This window comes from Caretta caretta, chromosome 9, assembly GCF_965140235.1.
Source record: "Caretta caretta isolate rCarCar2 chromosome 9, rCarCar1.hap1, whole genome shotgun sequence".
NCBI lineage: Eukaryota > Metazoa > Chordata > Testudines > Cheloniidae > Caretta > Caretta caretta.
This window is the reverse complement of record NC_134214.1, coordinates 39,693,032-39,709,662: the sequence shown is the minus strand read 5'-3', so window position 1 is coordinate 39,709,662 and position 16,631 is coordinate 39,693,032. Positions and strand designations below refer to the sequence as shown.

Genomic DNA, 16,631 nt, shown 5'->3' with positions numbered 1-16,631 from the left:
TTAGATAAGCTATTACCAGCAGGACAGTGGGGTGGGAGGAGGTATTGTTTCATATTCTCTGTGTGTATATAAAGTCTGCTGCAGTTTCCACGGTATGCATCCGATGAAGTGAGCTGTAGCTCACGAAAGCTCATGCTCAAATAAATTGGTTAGTCTCTAAGGTGCCACAAGTACTCCTTTTCTTTTTGCGAAATAAGGAGTCCAACTCAATTTTATCTTTTATTGGAAATTTCAACAGTGTGCCTCTGTCTGTAACTGAAATCTGTCTTTCTTAAAGGGGCAATCCTGAAAAGACATGCCAGATCTCAACAGTAGATCTCAGGAAGGCAACTGTGATGACAAAAACAAGGAGGACTCCTTTTGGCACCGTAAAGACTAACAAATTTATTTGGGCGTAAGCTTTTGTGGGCTAAAACCCACATCATCAGATGAATGGAGTGAAAAATACAGTAAACAGTGTATATATATGGGGGGGTCAGTGCTAAGGAGGCCAATTTGATTAAGGTGGAAGTGGCCTATTCTCAACAGTTGACAAGAAGGGGTGAATATCAAGAGAGGGAAAATTACTTTTGTAGTGCTAACGAGGCCAATGCAATCAAGGTGGATGTCGGCCATTTCAACAGAATAGGCCACTTCCACCTTAACTGAATTGGCCTCCTTAGCACTGACCCCACCCCACTTGGAAAGGTAACTCCCATCTTTTCATGTGCTGTGTATATATATACTGCTTCCTGTATTTTTCACTCTATGTATCTGATGAAGTGGGTTTTAGCCCATGAAAGCTTATGCCAAAATAAATTTGTTAGTCTGTAAGGTGCCATAAGGACTCCTTTTTGTTTTTGCTGATACAGACTAACATGGCTACCACTCTGAAACCTGTAATGACGGAGTTTATCAGTATTTTTGCACATGGTGCTCAACTATAGTTTGTTTTCTTATACAGGGAATTAATCACCATACACCTAAATCTTGGGAGCAATAGGAGGTAGTAAGAACAATACATTGATCGGTAGGTATGTATTCAAGGTACTATTAAACCTAGCTCTAGCTTTTGATCTTCACCAATTCAAGGAAAAACAGAGAAGTTTCAGATTCTATATGTTATGCATCGTGACACTGGTGAAGTCTCAAGCAGGAGTGAGCTCATCCTGTGGCCTGTCCCAACGCCCAGGGCTCAATCCTGAGCGGGGCCTCTGGGTGACACTAGAATACAAACCATATCCCCTCCTCTGTGCAGATGGGAAACTGAGGCACGGGAAGGGGTTGATTTGTCTGGGGTCACTCACTCGGGGAGGCAGTGCCCGCGCTGGGAGGAGAGCCCAGCCCTAAACCCGGGCTCCCTTCTGCCCCGCACCTATTGAGCGTCTGGGGTCACACGGAGGACAGCGGCGTGGCTCAGCGCGGAACCCCGGTTGTGGGCAGCGCGGCTGAGCCGGAGGGGTCACCGCGCCGCTTCCCGTTCGGGGGAGGAGGGAGCCCAAGCTGCAGCCTCCCGGTTGCGGCGGCAGGTGGCGCTGGCGGCTGTCGTGCTGGGCCCCAGGGAGCTCCGCGTGTGGGAGCGGGGCAGGAGGCGGCGCTCGGCAGAACTTGATCCGCTCTGTGGAGTCCGAGTTGGGGCTGTCGCTTGGCGGCAGCAGCAGGAGGCGGCGGGTTCCGGCTCCAGCCCCGGGCGGAGGAGCTGAGCGGAGCAGACGGCAGCCGCGGAGGAGGTAGGAGCCGCCACCCCTTTCCCCGCGCCGGGCAGCGCCGCCCCCGGGAGCCCCCTTCCCCCGCGCCGGGCTCCCCGGGCAGCGCAGCCACCGCGCGTCCTGCTCCGGGCAGCCTCTTCCCCAGCGGGCACCCGCGGCTCCGCGCCCCCCTCCCGGGCACCGCCGCTGCTGGGCACCCAGCTCCGCGCGGACCCTTCCCCGCACCCGCTCCGGCCGCCGCCGCCGCCGAGCTCCCCTTGCCCTCTGCTTTGCCTGGCGGGAGCCACCGCGGTGTGTGACCCGCTGGGCTCCTCCGCTCCCGGGGTCCCGGCCAGAGCAGCTGGGCTGGAGTGTGGGGCTGGGCGGCCCCTGCTCTTCCTCCTCCTCCTCCGGGGTGGGCTCGGGCTGCGCCCGGCGCTCCCTCTAGGGGTAGTGTCACTTCCCCCAGTGCTGGGCAGCTCGCCCGGCGCCAGCGTGGGGCGCCCGCGTAGCCCAGTCCCGTTAGGGGCAGTCGATAGCCGCGCTCCGGCTCGGATGAGTCTCCAGCAGCCTGGACTGGGAGCTGCTAGCGCGGCGGGGTCTGGTTCGCAAAGGGTCCCGTAGGTGCTGCTCTCCATTAATTAATAACAACAGTGCAGCGGCTCTCCAGCGACATCCCCAGCGCAAAGAGATGGGGTGAGATTTTCAGAAATTACAGAGCTACCGAACAAGGTGTTTACAGCCTCAAACCTATCCTGCTGTAACGCAAACGACCCCCCCCCCCAACAAACTCCTCCCTTTTGGCATTGAAGATTAAGCTGTGACAGCCCATTGAGGTTTAGTGGCCTTGTCTTCACTCGGGAAAATGTGTGTTCTTACCTTGACATAAGGAAGACAAGGCAGTTTGTAGCTTTCACTCATGCCAGCTGATGCAGAGTTTATCTCAACCTGCCAACACATCTAAAAACTACAAACTGCCATCTCCTTGCTAGGATTTCCTTTTGTTACCATGTGTTAGCTAACAAAAGGTGAGAGCGCATGTTTTTTTTAAAATTGTGGATTAGCCAATGAGATTTAGCCCCCTAAATTCCTAAGGCTATGTCTGCACAGCCACCGGCAGCAGTCGTCCCTGTCCCAGTGGACAGTCTTGGGCTTGTGGTAGGCAGTGTAGACAGCGCTTTGAAGTTGTGGCTGGATGTGGAGCTGGGACCAGAGCAGCAAATTCAGAGCTGTCTGTGCAGCTATTTTTAGAATGCCATTAAGCTACAAGCCCTACTAGCTGGAGTCTCTCAGCCCAGGCTGGGAGGTTTGCTTCTGTGGACTGTGTAGACATACCCAAAGTCATTTTACCCATTGGCTTTGTCTGCATGGGAAAGTTTGTCAGTATAATCTAAAGCGTGACTTTGCACCTAGATGGTTATCCTGGTATGACCTCCCTTTGTGGACACTAACTTTGGGATGAGAATGGCTTTTTTTCAGTTCAGTCTGTTGCTTGTGGTGGGGTAAAAAGTAAACCGAAAAAAGTTACTCTTACCAGAATAAATGTTTCAGAGTAGCAGCTGTGTTAGTCTGTATCCGCAAAAAGAATAGGAGTACTTGTGGCACCTTAGAGACTAGCAAATTTATTTGAGCATAAGCTTTCGTGGGCTACAGCCCACTTCATCAGATGCATGCAGTGGAAAATACAGTAGCATGATTTTATATACACAGAGAACATGAAACAATGAGTGTTACCGTACACACTATAATGAGACTGATCAGTTATAAACTATTTCCCCATGTTTATTCACCCCCCTTACCCCCCCCCCCCCTGTTCCTCACACATTCTTGTCAACTGCTGGAAATGGCCCACCTTGATTATCACTACAAAAGGTTTTTTTTTTCCTCTCCTGCTGGTAATAGCTCACCTTAACTGAAAGAAAAGGAGTACTTGTGGCACCTTAGCTGTAGCTCACGAAAGCTTATGCTCAAATAAATTGGTCAGTCTCTAAGGTGCCACAAGTACTCCTTTTCTTTTTGCGAATACAGACTAACACGGCTGTTACTCTGAAACCTGTCTCCTTAACTGATCACTCTCGTTATAGTATGTATGGTAACACCCATTGTTTCATGTTCTCTGTGTATATAAAATCGTCCTACTGTATTTTCCACTGCATGCATCCGATGAAGTGGGCTGTAGCCCACGAAAGCTTATGCTCAAATAAATGTTAGTCTCTAAGGTGCCACAAGTACTCCTGTTCTTTTTGCAGAATAAATGTGCAGGGAGGTATAACTAGTAAAACTTCTTTATAGACAATTCCTTAGGTATTTTTGAAAATTGTGCCCTAAAATTTGCTGATTAGAAGTTAAGCTTCTAAGCATCTAAATCGGAATTAGGAGCCTAAGTCACCTAGGTGACTGAAAATTTTACCCCTAGCTTGTCACTTGCCAGTCTGAATGGTCTATTGGTGGCAGCATCCCAGGCAAGTAACTTTTTTAAAATGGCTAAATAAATAATAAGTAATATTAATAGTAAAAAATAGAATTATCCCTCAAAATGGCAAAGGCTAGACAGAATTGCCCCCTCTCCACCTTGACACTTGATTTGTCTGCTTCCCTCACAAGTGTCTGTGCTTTCTTCCATACCATCCTTAGCGCATGGAATAGTCCTCCCTGAACTGATTTATAAGGTGGCTCCACTCTCCTTTTAAATTCTTTCTCAAGACCCACTTGTGCCATGATGCCTCTAAGAAATTAGCCAGCCAATGGCTAGCTGGACACTTAGGCCTCAATCCTGGAAATCTTAATTTTATGCGTGTAGGTACAGTACACCCTGGGTATAATGAGCCCTTTGGGATCCAAGCCATTTGTTAGTTATAGCCAGAGGTTTGTTATGGGGAGGTGAATTACCTGCACAAATGGGAGAACGCTTCCTGTTGGCATAGGTAGTGTGTATTTTGAAGCGTTGCACCATTTTCAGTGTATACGTATGTGACTGGGGTCCTAATGGGGAGCCAACTGTGGTCACTCAATTAGGGTGAACTGCAAAGAATGGGGCAGACAGTCCCCATAAAGCTGGTGGATATTCCAATACCTGCATTTACCAAACCAGCATAAAACTGCTTCTTTATTACCTTACTGGTTACTCAGAAGTCCAAACAACCAGTTCCCTTAAAGTGATCCAGCCTCAGGCCTCCATCCAGGTACCCACGTCAAATATTATGAAAATTTCTGTAAATCTTATTTCATCATATAAAAGAAAAGGTTCTACCAATCCCAAAGGATCGGACACATTACCTCCCAGTTTAACGAATGTTTCAGATCTTACCCAAATTCACGCTACAGCTAGTTCTTATTAACTAAAATCTAAAGGTTTATTTATAAAAAGAAAGAAAGGTGAGAGTTAAAATTGGTTAAAGGAATCAATTACATACAGTAATGGCAAAGTTCTTGGCTCAGACTTGTAGCAGTGATGGAATAAACTGCTGGCTTAGGTCAAGTCTCTGGAGTACATTCACGGCTTGGATGGGGCATTCAGTCCATTGTTCAGAGCTTCAGTCTGTAGCAAAGTTCCTCCAGAGGTAAGAAGCAGGATTGAAAACACAATGGAGATGTTCCCAGGACCTTTTATAGCTTTTGCCACATGGAGGGCATCCCATTGTTCTTACTGTGGAAAATTACAACAAGATGGAGTTCGGAGTCACATGGGCAAGTCACATGTTCATGCCCCATTTCCCTTAGTCATTGCAGGAAGCCATTACCTACATTCCAGACAGCACATTTGCATGACAGTCCACTCGGTGTAGATGGGTGTCTCCCATAATCCATTATCAACCAAGTATTTCTTGATGAGCCACTTAATTTGAACAGTCCCTCCAAGATGTGCTGGGTGTTACCTTGTGGGTGTTACAAACAATTGAAATCCAAGTGTAGAGCCAATACTTATAACTTCACATACAAAATGATACATGTATACAGATAGCATAATCAGAACCAGCAAGTCATAACCTTTTCATAGACGCCTTACTCTACAACCTATGTACAATATTTGCTGCAAATATATAACAGTGGCTGCAACAATGATCTATATGGTCATAATTTAATCAGATAACATCACAACATACCATTAGCTATGATATGTTTTTAAGTGGTGTAGTATGTCAGGTGTCAATTTTTAAAAAAAATTCAATCTTTGTGAAGTTCGCTGCCTTTAATGTATTTAAGGAAAGTCCACTTTTTTTCAGTGTACAGAAACTTCATCCTAATTTTTTTTTTTGTTTAGAAAAGACTTTTTGATTTTTATTGAATCTCCCTTGAAATTTCTTGTGTTGTGCATATACTGGGTCCTTTATAGAACGTAGCTGTTTTACATCGGGCCCTACCAAATGCACGGTCCATTTTGGTCAATTTCACGATCAGAGGATTTTTTAAAAAGTAAATTTCATGACTTCGGCTATTTAAATCTGAAATTTCGTGGTGTTGTAGTTGTAGCAGTCCTGACCCAAAAAGGAGTTGTGGGTGCGGGGGTGTCACAAGGTTATTGTAGGGAGTGGGTTACAGAATATCCAGGTTGGAAGGGACCTCAGGAGGTCCTCTTGATACTGCTACCCTTATTTCTGCACTGCTGCTGGTGACGATTCTGGCTTCAGAGCTGGGCAGGTGGAGAGTGGCGACTTCTGGCCGGGAGCCCAGCTTTGAAGGCAGAGCCGCCGCCAGCAGCACTGCAGAAGTAAGGATGGCCTGGTATAGTATTGCCATCCTTACTTATGTGCTGCTGCCTGCAGAATGGGGCCTTTAGTCAGCAGCTGCTGCTCTCCGGCCACTCAGCTTTGAAGGCAGCAGCACAGAAGTAAGGGTGGCGTGGCATAGTATTACCACCCTTACTTCTGTGCTGCTACTGGTGGGGCGCTGCTTTCAGAGCTGGGCACCTGGCCAGCAGCCACCGCTCTCTGGCCGTCCAACTCTGAAGGCAGCACAGAAGTAAGGGTGGCAATACCACGATCCTCCTAAAGTAACCTTGCAACCTCCCTGCAACTCTCTTTTGGGTCAGGACCCCCAATTTGAGAAATACTGGTCTTCCCTGGGAAATCTGTATAGTATAGGGTAAAAGCACACACAAGACCAGATTTCACGGTCTGTGACATGTTTTTTGTGGCCGCGAATTTGGTAGGGCCCTAGTTTTACAGAATTTTTGCCTCTTAATTTCAGTAAAATGTGAGTTCCTTCAAAAGTGGGAGAAAAGAGAGGGTTAAAAGAGATGTTCATAACCATGGCTGTCTGAAGACTGAACTCTTGGCTAATCACTTTATGTAAGTGCTATGAAAACAGCATGATCAAGGGGATGACCTTGTTACTGCCGATTAAGGGACAAGCATCCAAAACGTCACCTTTTAAGAATATTTATGCTATAATTCTTTATAGGTGGAGAAAAAAATCTCTGGAGCAAGTGGATCCAGCATTGAGTAGCTGCATGAACTGTCACACATTATAATAAAGTTATTGTGCCAGCATTACAAGAATAATGGGATGCTAGACTAACAGATTTTGGCAATGAGTAGTTTTAATACTGATGTCCTGTTTTGACATCTGTGGAAGGAGGATTAAAGCAGACAGAATTTGTAGTGGGTGGGTGTGAGTGGAATGAAAAGGAAAAGCTTCTTAATTTTAATCTCTTTTCGAAAAGGTGACTAAAAGTAGCACAGAAGGATAAATCATATTAACCTTATCGTAGTGGTTTTTAATTGTAGTCATTTAAATATTTTGTGTAAACTCAGCATTAGTAAAACACTACTTTAATTTTTAGTACAGGCAATATAAAAGTAGGCACAGCTCCTTGTCTCCTAGAGTGTTTCTGCTAGACCATCTCCTCCCCAAATAGAGGGAGTCTGATTTGCTACAAAGGTGCCTATGGCAATACCTCCATAATTAGGGTTACATTCTAGAATGGTCTTAACATGGGCCATAAATTCCTGCTTTTTGTTTTTTTTTCTTTTCGTAAAAGTAGGTGACCAATTGGTGTAACATTTTAAGCCCTTTGAATTTTCTCTGCAGCTCTTGTCTGGTTTTTCTTTGTAAATTTTTAATAGGAGGTCTTTGAAATGGGGCTGTCTGACATTTTTCTGTGTCGATCTGACTTTTTGTTGTTGACTTTTTCTTTTTAAAACAAGATTGTCCATCTGCACAAAACTTGGCAGGAGGTGGATGCTCTGAGTAGATATGGTGCAGTGGGAAGGCTTTTTTTATTGGATTTAGGCTTGTTTTTTAGCAGCTGTTTACATTATTATTGAAATCTTACACAAAAGAGCAAGCAGATCTGAGTGATGGAGGCTGGGCCCAGAAAATCTTCCCTGTCAGGAGCTACCTTTCCTGTCACTTTATCACATGGTAGAGAGGGGCTTCCTTTGAAGTTGTTGACACACAAGGTTTTCTGCACAGCTATGGATGGAGAAATGGAGAAAATCTTCTCCATTAGCTGCTGCGCTTCTGCCTCCAACACAAGTTCCCACCCTGACTGTAGTGTTACAAAAATCTAGACGATGAATACACAAACAGCTTTGTTAAGAAGCAATTAAGATTGATACACTCACAACCTACCAGACACTAAATCACAAAAGCAAAGAAATGAAAAGTTAACCAACCTAACATTATATATCCTCTACTCTTCCCCCACATACCCTACCACAAACACTGTACATCATAGACCAGGAGTACTTGTGGCACCTTAGTCTCTAAGGTGCCACAAGTACTCCTTTTCTTTTTGCAAATACAGACTAACACGGCTGTTACTCTGAAACCTGTCATCATAGACCAAGCACTGGAAACTTACTTTTGGCCTGTGATTCTCAACCAGGGGGTCCAGGGCCCCTTTGGGGGCCCAAGCAGGTTTCAGGGGGTCCTCCAAGCGGGGCCAGCATTAGACTCGCTGGGGCCTAGGGCAGAAGGCTGAAGCCCCACCACCTGGGGCTGAAGCCCAGGGCCATGAGTCCTGCCACCTGGAGCTGAAGCCAAAGCCTGAGTAACTTAGCTTTGGTGGGGCCCTGTGGTGTGGGGCTCCAGACAAGTGCCCTGCTTGCTACTCTGATGCCGGCCCTGGCTTTTATATGCAGAAAACCAGTTGTGGCACTGGTGGGCTGTGGAGTTTTTAGAGCATGTTGGGGGGCCTCAGAAAAAGGTTGAGAACCCCTGGCCTAGGACAATACTTTGCGACACTCCCTTTATCATCCTTCTGTTAACAGCAAAACTAGCCTCTCCCACCATAACCGACTACTACACCAAACATCTGCAACTGCTAGTGTTTGGGGAGGTGGGGAATCTGATAAAGGGGTGTATGCAGATTTGTGGGAGGACAAAATGGATGGAGCCTTTTGTAGGTGATACAGGATGGGTTTGGAAACTAGGGTATGAGAAAAATGGCATGGTGTTCTAATGAATGGTTTTGAGTACATTTTGTTACCAAGTGTGGACGCCGCTAGACTATTTTCAAAACAGTATTCAAAGACTCTGAAGTGTCTGTTTAAAAAAAAAATCTTAACACCTCAAACACCCCAGTTTCTTAAATTATCGTTGGAGAGAAGTTTTGACCAGGGTTTGGCTGTGTCCACGTTTGCTGACTGTGTTCAAAACCACTCCAGAAGTTTGAATACAGTTTTCAGTCATGACTAATCATGAATTAGTGATGATGGAGCCAGTAAGACAGTAGCGCTGCGTTGATTCACATTCAAAAGGTTATTTATAAAAATACTGTAGCTTGGCTAGAAACCTTTCTCTTTAAAAAAAAAAAATAAATGCTTAAAATCTGTATGACATTTTAGGAATACCAAAAGTCTATGTGGAGACTTTAAACCATGGAATTTCTACTTGCAGGTATTTTGAGAGGGACCTGGTAATTATATTGAAATACCATGGAGATTATCTACTAAATCTCATTTTACAGTATGGCTTTTTCTGTGTAGCATCTTTCAGGCAAAATGTATCCTGAAATGCCTTAAAGAAGTAAGTGTAGGTATAAATTACATGGAGGTGGCAAGTATAAATTAAAGCAGTCAATCATAAGGTCAGTAACAGGGTGATAATGACTTAAATTTATATAAAAATGTATATAATCCCTTCTATCCGGAAAGATACCAAATGCTCTCTAAATTATGAATTACTTCATCTGCCATCTATGTGGTGAAACAGTGACTCCTTAGTGAACACTATAACACTACACAACAGTTAAGGGCAGAAAATTATGAATACTTTCTTTTAAAACTGCACAGGGTACTCCAGATAGGCTGATTGTAAGTACCTGGGCCTCAGTTTAATTCAAGTCAGTGAAACTCCATGCAGGAGCATTCATGTGATTCTCTTTGCAGTATCAGGATCTTAGTTTGGAATTTGGCAACACTCAGGGGTTAGGATTCCTTTTTTGTGTGAAGTGTCGTGATATTTGATTACGGCTGCCCGATACCTTGATTTTCGTCTCACTCAGGGAAGAAATTGAGGCATATGCAGAGGAGGTGATGAAAGATGAGACTTGTAGTGTTGGAGTTGATATCTTGGTACATGTCTTATATATATCTGATGGTATTTTAATATACAGCATATATTTTAAATTTAATTGGTTGATCTTAAGGAGCAAAGATATTTACATTGTGCTGTATAGTAATGAAATATGAAATATGTGCCAGGCAATTAGATTGAACAGACACAGGAGGTAGAGGCTTGTTCATGCTCAAAGCAGCATCTGACGCTTAGGGCATAAATAGGATTCAGATTCAGAATCAGAGTGGTGGCAAGTTGATTTAAATTTTGATTTATTTTGATTTAAACAAAACAAAATTTCAGGCAACAAGAAGTAAGATTACTTAAACAAGAAGACATGTAGAGATGCTTTAAAATAACTAATTTTTTGAGCTGAAATAATTACGTTTGTTTTCTGAGCCAATCAGAAAAGAAGATATTCAATAATGCTGCAGTGAGTAAACATTACTCAGATGACCCATCTGTTAGATACAGTTTTCAAAACTACATTAATCAGATGATATAATAGGAATAAAGTCAGCATCACAGAAATTTGTCATAGGATTACTGTGTCCTGTTTTGAAAATAAAACCTATGGCTTTGTCTCAGCATCTGTTTCGATAAATTGCACAACAAACCAGGAGTATTTATGCAGTAGATCATTGTCCTGTGGTGATCTTTTTCCATTGATGTTCTCTTATGAGTGAGATACAGAGGCTGTATTGTATTCTGTATTGTTAATGATTATTTTAAAGGGACAAACTAATACCAACACTAATTTTTACCATACTCGCTTCATTTGACTTTCTTCACATTTCTTTTCTTGGGCTGGCTTACGTTCCCCATGTATTCGGACTTCTGTTTCATGCTACTTGAATTTCTGCTTAATGTTTTGACAGACATTCCCGGTATGGCAATCTGGCCTATGATTCCTGAAAGGAATTTCTTAGAAATAAGTGGAAAAAACAAAACACAAACTATTGTGCAAACATTGAGTTTGCATAGGAAAGCATTTAGAAGTCAGAAGGAGTAAAAATTCAGGTGGACTATCCAACCATCAATCTACCTGCTAGTGCATACGTTGTCTAATAGCCTTTAATTGAAAGATCCCATGCTATTTCCACAGCTTTGCTTGTTGTACTGTCGTGGGGCTCAACCTGCTTTAAAGTCACACATGCTGTTCCATTGCCATTCCCCCAAGAAAATGTGTCATTCTCTATAGCTATAGAGTGGAATCATCACTGAACTCTATCCCCACTACATGCTCCAGATAAATCTCCAGTGAAACTCTGGGTTGAAGAAAACAGAAGACCCTGCCTGCTCCTAATGCACCACTAGCCCAATGTCAGGTGGGAGGAAGCTAAACTTTCTAAACAGAGTCTTAGCTGTGTTCCTGCAGAGCTGAGATGGGAGTGTGGCTTCAATATATGCTGCTGCCCATCAATAGCAGCTGAACCCCTGTTCGTTGGGTATTGTGATCATGAAGCTAGAGACCTGTAACTGCTGCAGCAAGATTTTACCGAATTACCTGAAGTGTCTTTGTGGGAAGGGAATCTACACAGTCAGCACGTAAAAGTTGCACTGAAAAAATAAATCCTGAAATGCTGGAAGTTAGTTATGTCCATTTCTGGCAGAAATCATAGATGCTTTAAAACTATAAAAATTGATACTAATGCAATAATAAATCACAATAGATGTAAAAGAAAAATAGCTGAGGGAAAGAAGAGTGAGCACAGTCTGATGGGATGGAGAGCCACACTTGCCCAGCTCTTTTGGATAGAGGGGGCAGGAAGCAGTTCTGGCACTTAACTGCTTCAAAGTTTTACCTCAGCTCTGTGACATCACAGCATAGATAAAAGTGATGGATAGATAAGTGATCAGGAGACCCATCATTCAAGGAGAGGGAGCAGCCGCCGTAGTAAGAGTAGGACCACAAAACAAAGCTGAAGATGGGAACCAGAAATCCAACCTGGGAAGTACAGAGCGTAGATAATTTTTATTTTTACTGGTTAACACTTTCTGTGCTGTGATATTTCCTGTATTTACCACAGGAAGCACCTCAGTAAAATTCAGTATAAAAGTATGGTGAAAACCTTAGTGACAACTACTGCAGAAGAAAATTGTTTTATTTAGGGGTTAGTGAGAATCAGATGAACTGTAATGGTTGGATGCTATAGGATTTTAAGCTAGTTGCCAATGAAGGGAAAGGTTTCAGAGTAGCAGCTGTGTTAGTCTGTATTCACAAAAAGAAAAGGAGTACTTGTGGCACCTTAGAGACTAACTAGTTTATTTGAGCATAAGCTTTCGTGAGCTACAGCTCACTTCATCAGAAGGGAAATTCAGCTAGATGACTGGATGCAAGGTTTGGCTTAAAGTGGTAGGGAAGTTCCAGGCTAATCCGGTGAGTGGACAGAAGAGTTTTGTCAATTACACCTTGAGACATTAAAGGCTAACTGGACTCTCCGCAAATGCATAGATTCTGTGATTGAGGAACAATACACCAAAACAGGGTGGTTTTGTGTACGATAACAATGGATACATCTCCAACCCTAGCTGCCACATAAGGTGTGATATTTAGGTTGTGATACAGAACAGGTGGAGAACAGCTAGAGATACAGGATCACATAGGAGTTCAAAAAAGCCTAAACGACTTAAGAGCACAAGTCACATTGACTTTCTGCAAGATGAGGACAATCTGTAACTTTTATTACAAACTAGATAAGCAAAAAGAAATGTATTCCTTACTACTACTAATTCAAGTGTTAGACATGGTGCTTGCAGAGAAGTCTGCAAGATTTGATTATTCCAGACAAGCTAAAGATTTTTGTCTCCAAAATTCATGACTGGTCACCATACTTTGACGTGAGTCTGTGACTTGATCACCAGTTAATTCTGGCTGGATCCCTGCAAGACATATCTCCAGTGATGTTGTGGGGAGGAGAGTGGGGACGGGGAGGAATACTGTATTTTCTGTAGAAGAGAATGTAGGGCAATTGGAGTAATGGAAGGCAGAATATGCATGAAAAGGATTAGATAAGGAAACTGCAGACGAGGGGGTGTGTGTGTCTGCCTGTGTCGAGGCGGGATAATAATCCACATCATGAGGGAGGTCTTTCAGCAATTCAAAAGTGTTTAAAAAAAATCAGCCTTCCTGTGCCCCAGCCTGCAACTTTTTTGAGGTCATAATGTTTTCTGAGCATCCACTGTTTGTGAACTGTGTGTTGTCTGTTTACACTGTTAAGCTCTTAGAAGGCATGGTGGTACAGTTCTGAGTGTATGGCAGCCACTTAAGATTTGAACGTATCAGGGCATGTGTATGCTGCAGAATTAAATTACGTTGATGTACAGCCACCGCAGTAATTAAATTGATTTTGTATGTCCAAACTAGCTCCTTCTGTTGGTGGTGCAGATCCTTACCAGGAGCACTTGAACCAGCTGTCAGTGTGAGGCATTGTGGGGCACTGACAGTGAGAGCTCCGCCAACCAGGGCTGACAGCCACCAGGGGATGACAACTGGAACAGTCAATACAGTGTCTACACTGACACTATGTCAACCTAACTGCACTCTTCTAAGTGCTATGCCTCTCATGGAGATGGAGTTATTAAGTCGGTGTAGTGGCCGACTTATATTGGCAGGAGCACCATTGCAGTGTAAATGCTTACAGAGTTAGGTTGACGTAAGCTGCCTTACGTCGACTTAACTCTGTAGTATAGACCAGGCCTCAGTCATTCCATATCCACTGGTGCATTATTATAATTTAATTAAATGTGTATATTCTGGGATGTTTGCAGTCAGTCAAGCAGAGTGCATGGGGCCATTACTACTTCTCTGCCTCCTTTCAAGTTCCAAATTAATTTTGAAGTAGCTTTATTAAGAAAGTGATGCTCAATTTAAAAAAAAAAAATTTAAAGCAGAAATGTATTTTTACTTCCTTCCACATCCAGAGCTCCAAAAAGCAATGGTTCAGCAAATTAAGAGCATGTGAAAATGGGAGGGGAGGGTTGTTAAGGTTGCACGACACTTTCTAATATTATAGTAATAGTTTCTGGCATAGCTGTATAGTACTTTTAATGGGGGCATGCCACAAAGTCTAAAACTAAAGGATTTGTTTATGATCAAAAGTTATTTGAAAACTGTTAAGCTTCATCATTTGACAGGTTTGATTATAAAGTAATCTACTGGCGGGGGGAGGAGGGGTTTAATGTACAATGTAATCTGTGGTCCAGCATCTTCTTTTCCATTGTAAAATGTATTCTAAAATTCTCATTTTGTCTTAAACTTGAACCCATATAAGTCTTAATAGCAACTTCTCCATTTACAGAAATTTTATAGCAGCAGTTTGCAAGTGTTTTTTTGCTGCAGTGATCTAGTTTCTCAGTCTTCATTTTGAAAACCTAAAAATGTGCAGAATCCTTTGAGGTTTTTTTAAAGCATAGTCATTTGTACAGGTTTGTGACTGGTTTAGCATAAAATGAATACCCCCAATAGGCTGAAATGTAAATTTAACAGCATATTGGGGGTAGGCAGAGGAGTATGAAGAGAGTAGCAAAAAGTACTTGGCTTCTTTTAAGTTAAAGTGCTAGTGAAACTGTCAGGGTTCCTTCCACACTCTGAACTCTAGGATACAGATGTGGGGACCTGCATGAAAGACCCCCTAAGCTTATTCTTACCAGCTTAGGTTCAAAACTTCCCCAAGGTACAAACTTTGCCTTGTCCTTGAACAGTATGCTGCCACCACCAAGCATTTTAAACAAAGAACAGGGAAAGAGACTGCTCGGAGACGTCTTCCCCCAAAATATCCCCCCAAGCCCTACATACCCCCTTTCCTGGGGAGGCTTGAGAATAATATCCTAACCAATTTGTTACAAAATCATCAAAGACACAAATCCCTGGATCTTGAAACAATGGAAAAATCAGTCAGGTTCTTAAAAAAAAAAAGGGGGGGGGTAAAAATCATCTCTGTAAAAGCAGGATAGAAGATATTTTACAGGGTATTCAGATTCAAAACACAGAGGATCCCCCTCTGGGCAAAACCTTAAAGTTACAGAAAATAAGAATAAACCTCCCTCTTAACACAGGGAAAATTCCCACAAAACAAAAGATAAACTAATCTGCCTTGCCTGGCTTACTTATACTGGTTGCAATATTGGAGACTTGGATTAGGATGGGTCGGAGAAGATGGATTTCTGTCTGGCCTCTCTCAGTCCCGAGAGAGATCAACCAGGTAAACAAAGAACACAAACAAAAGCCTTCCTTCCCCCAAGATTTGAAAGTATCTTGTCCCCTTATTGGTCCTTAGGGTCAGGCGTCAGCCAGGTTAGCTGAGCTTCTTAACCCTTCACAGGTAACAGGATGTTGCCTCTGGCCAGGAGGGATTTTATAGCACTGTATACAGAAAGGTGGTTACCCTTTCCTTTATATTTATGACAGAAACACACGTGGATACAACGTTTCCTTGTACTTAATGCACTGGTAGTAGATCTTTTGCTGTTTTCTTTTCTTTGTTGAATGCAAGGAGTGTGGATAATGGTTTAATTTTTGTCATCTGCAATAAAAGGATTGCAACAAGTGGCAAGATACTGTATATTTTTTTCCTTAACAGATGTTAAAGAAATAATAGTATGTCTTTGGAAATTCAAAGATTTGCAGTAAATATATTGTTCAATTTTGTCATATGGTATGATGACAGACACGTAATGCAAGAAATTTTTCTGAAAAAATTCCCCCATAGATAGGTCTGTAGTGATACTAAAGTCTTCCTTTTGTTTAGTAAAGGTGTACTGGTAAGTAGCTTAAAATGGTATTACTTATTTATCATATTGGCTAAGCTTTTTGTTTGTTTTTCTTAACTAACGGGACTATAAGAAATGTTAATTTTTTAAACTTGAGTGTCCAAAACTTGAAAATCTGAAATGGCTTAGAGATATTACATCTGTAGATCATTTTCTGAAGCTATGGTTCTTAGTTACTGCTGAAAAATATAATGAAATGGTATCCATTAGTGTATGAAGAGCCAAATTTTACTATTACTTTGGTGTAAATTGGGATTAAGTCCATTGAAGCCAAGGGATGAATTTAACTTGACTGGAAACATCAGAATAACTGAAGCTAACTATAAACAGAGCCACAAAACAAGGTACATATGCAATTGCTTTTTTACCATACATCTGTAAACTCTAAATTGAAAAAAGTCAATAAATCTACTGTATCATGCACCGTTGCTCCTGTATTTTTGTGCACAAGCTTCTATGCACAGATATAGAAATAAGCATAGCAAGATAACCCAGATACGTCACATTCCATCACCAGTTACTTCTTGGTGATCTTCTATTCTTGATCAGCTGCTGCAAAAATAAAACTGCTTTGATCTGGTTTAATGCTTGTAGTCATAACAAAAACTATAACAAACACAGACTTAGAATAAATGCATAATAACAGTTCTGTTATACACAGCAATCTCAAGGCTCCCTCACCATCTTTTC

At 42.6% G+C, this 16,631-nt stretch overlaps 1 protein-coding gene across 1 annotated transcript in view; it reads left to right on the top strand.

Annotated features, from left to right (window-relative positions):
- The first annotated feature begins 1,530 nt into the window (after positions 1-1,530).
- PXYLP1 (2-phosphoxylose phosphatase 1) overlaps positions 1,531-16,631 on the top strand; it is a 103,230-nt gene continuing 88,129 nt past the window's right edge. Inside the window, exon 1 of the mRNA XM_048864417.2 lies at positions 1,531-1,709. The gene's annotated coding sequence lies outside the window, so the exon portion shown is untranslated. The remainder of the gene's footprint in view (positions 1,710-16,631) is intronic.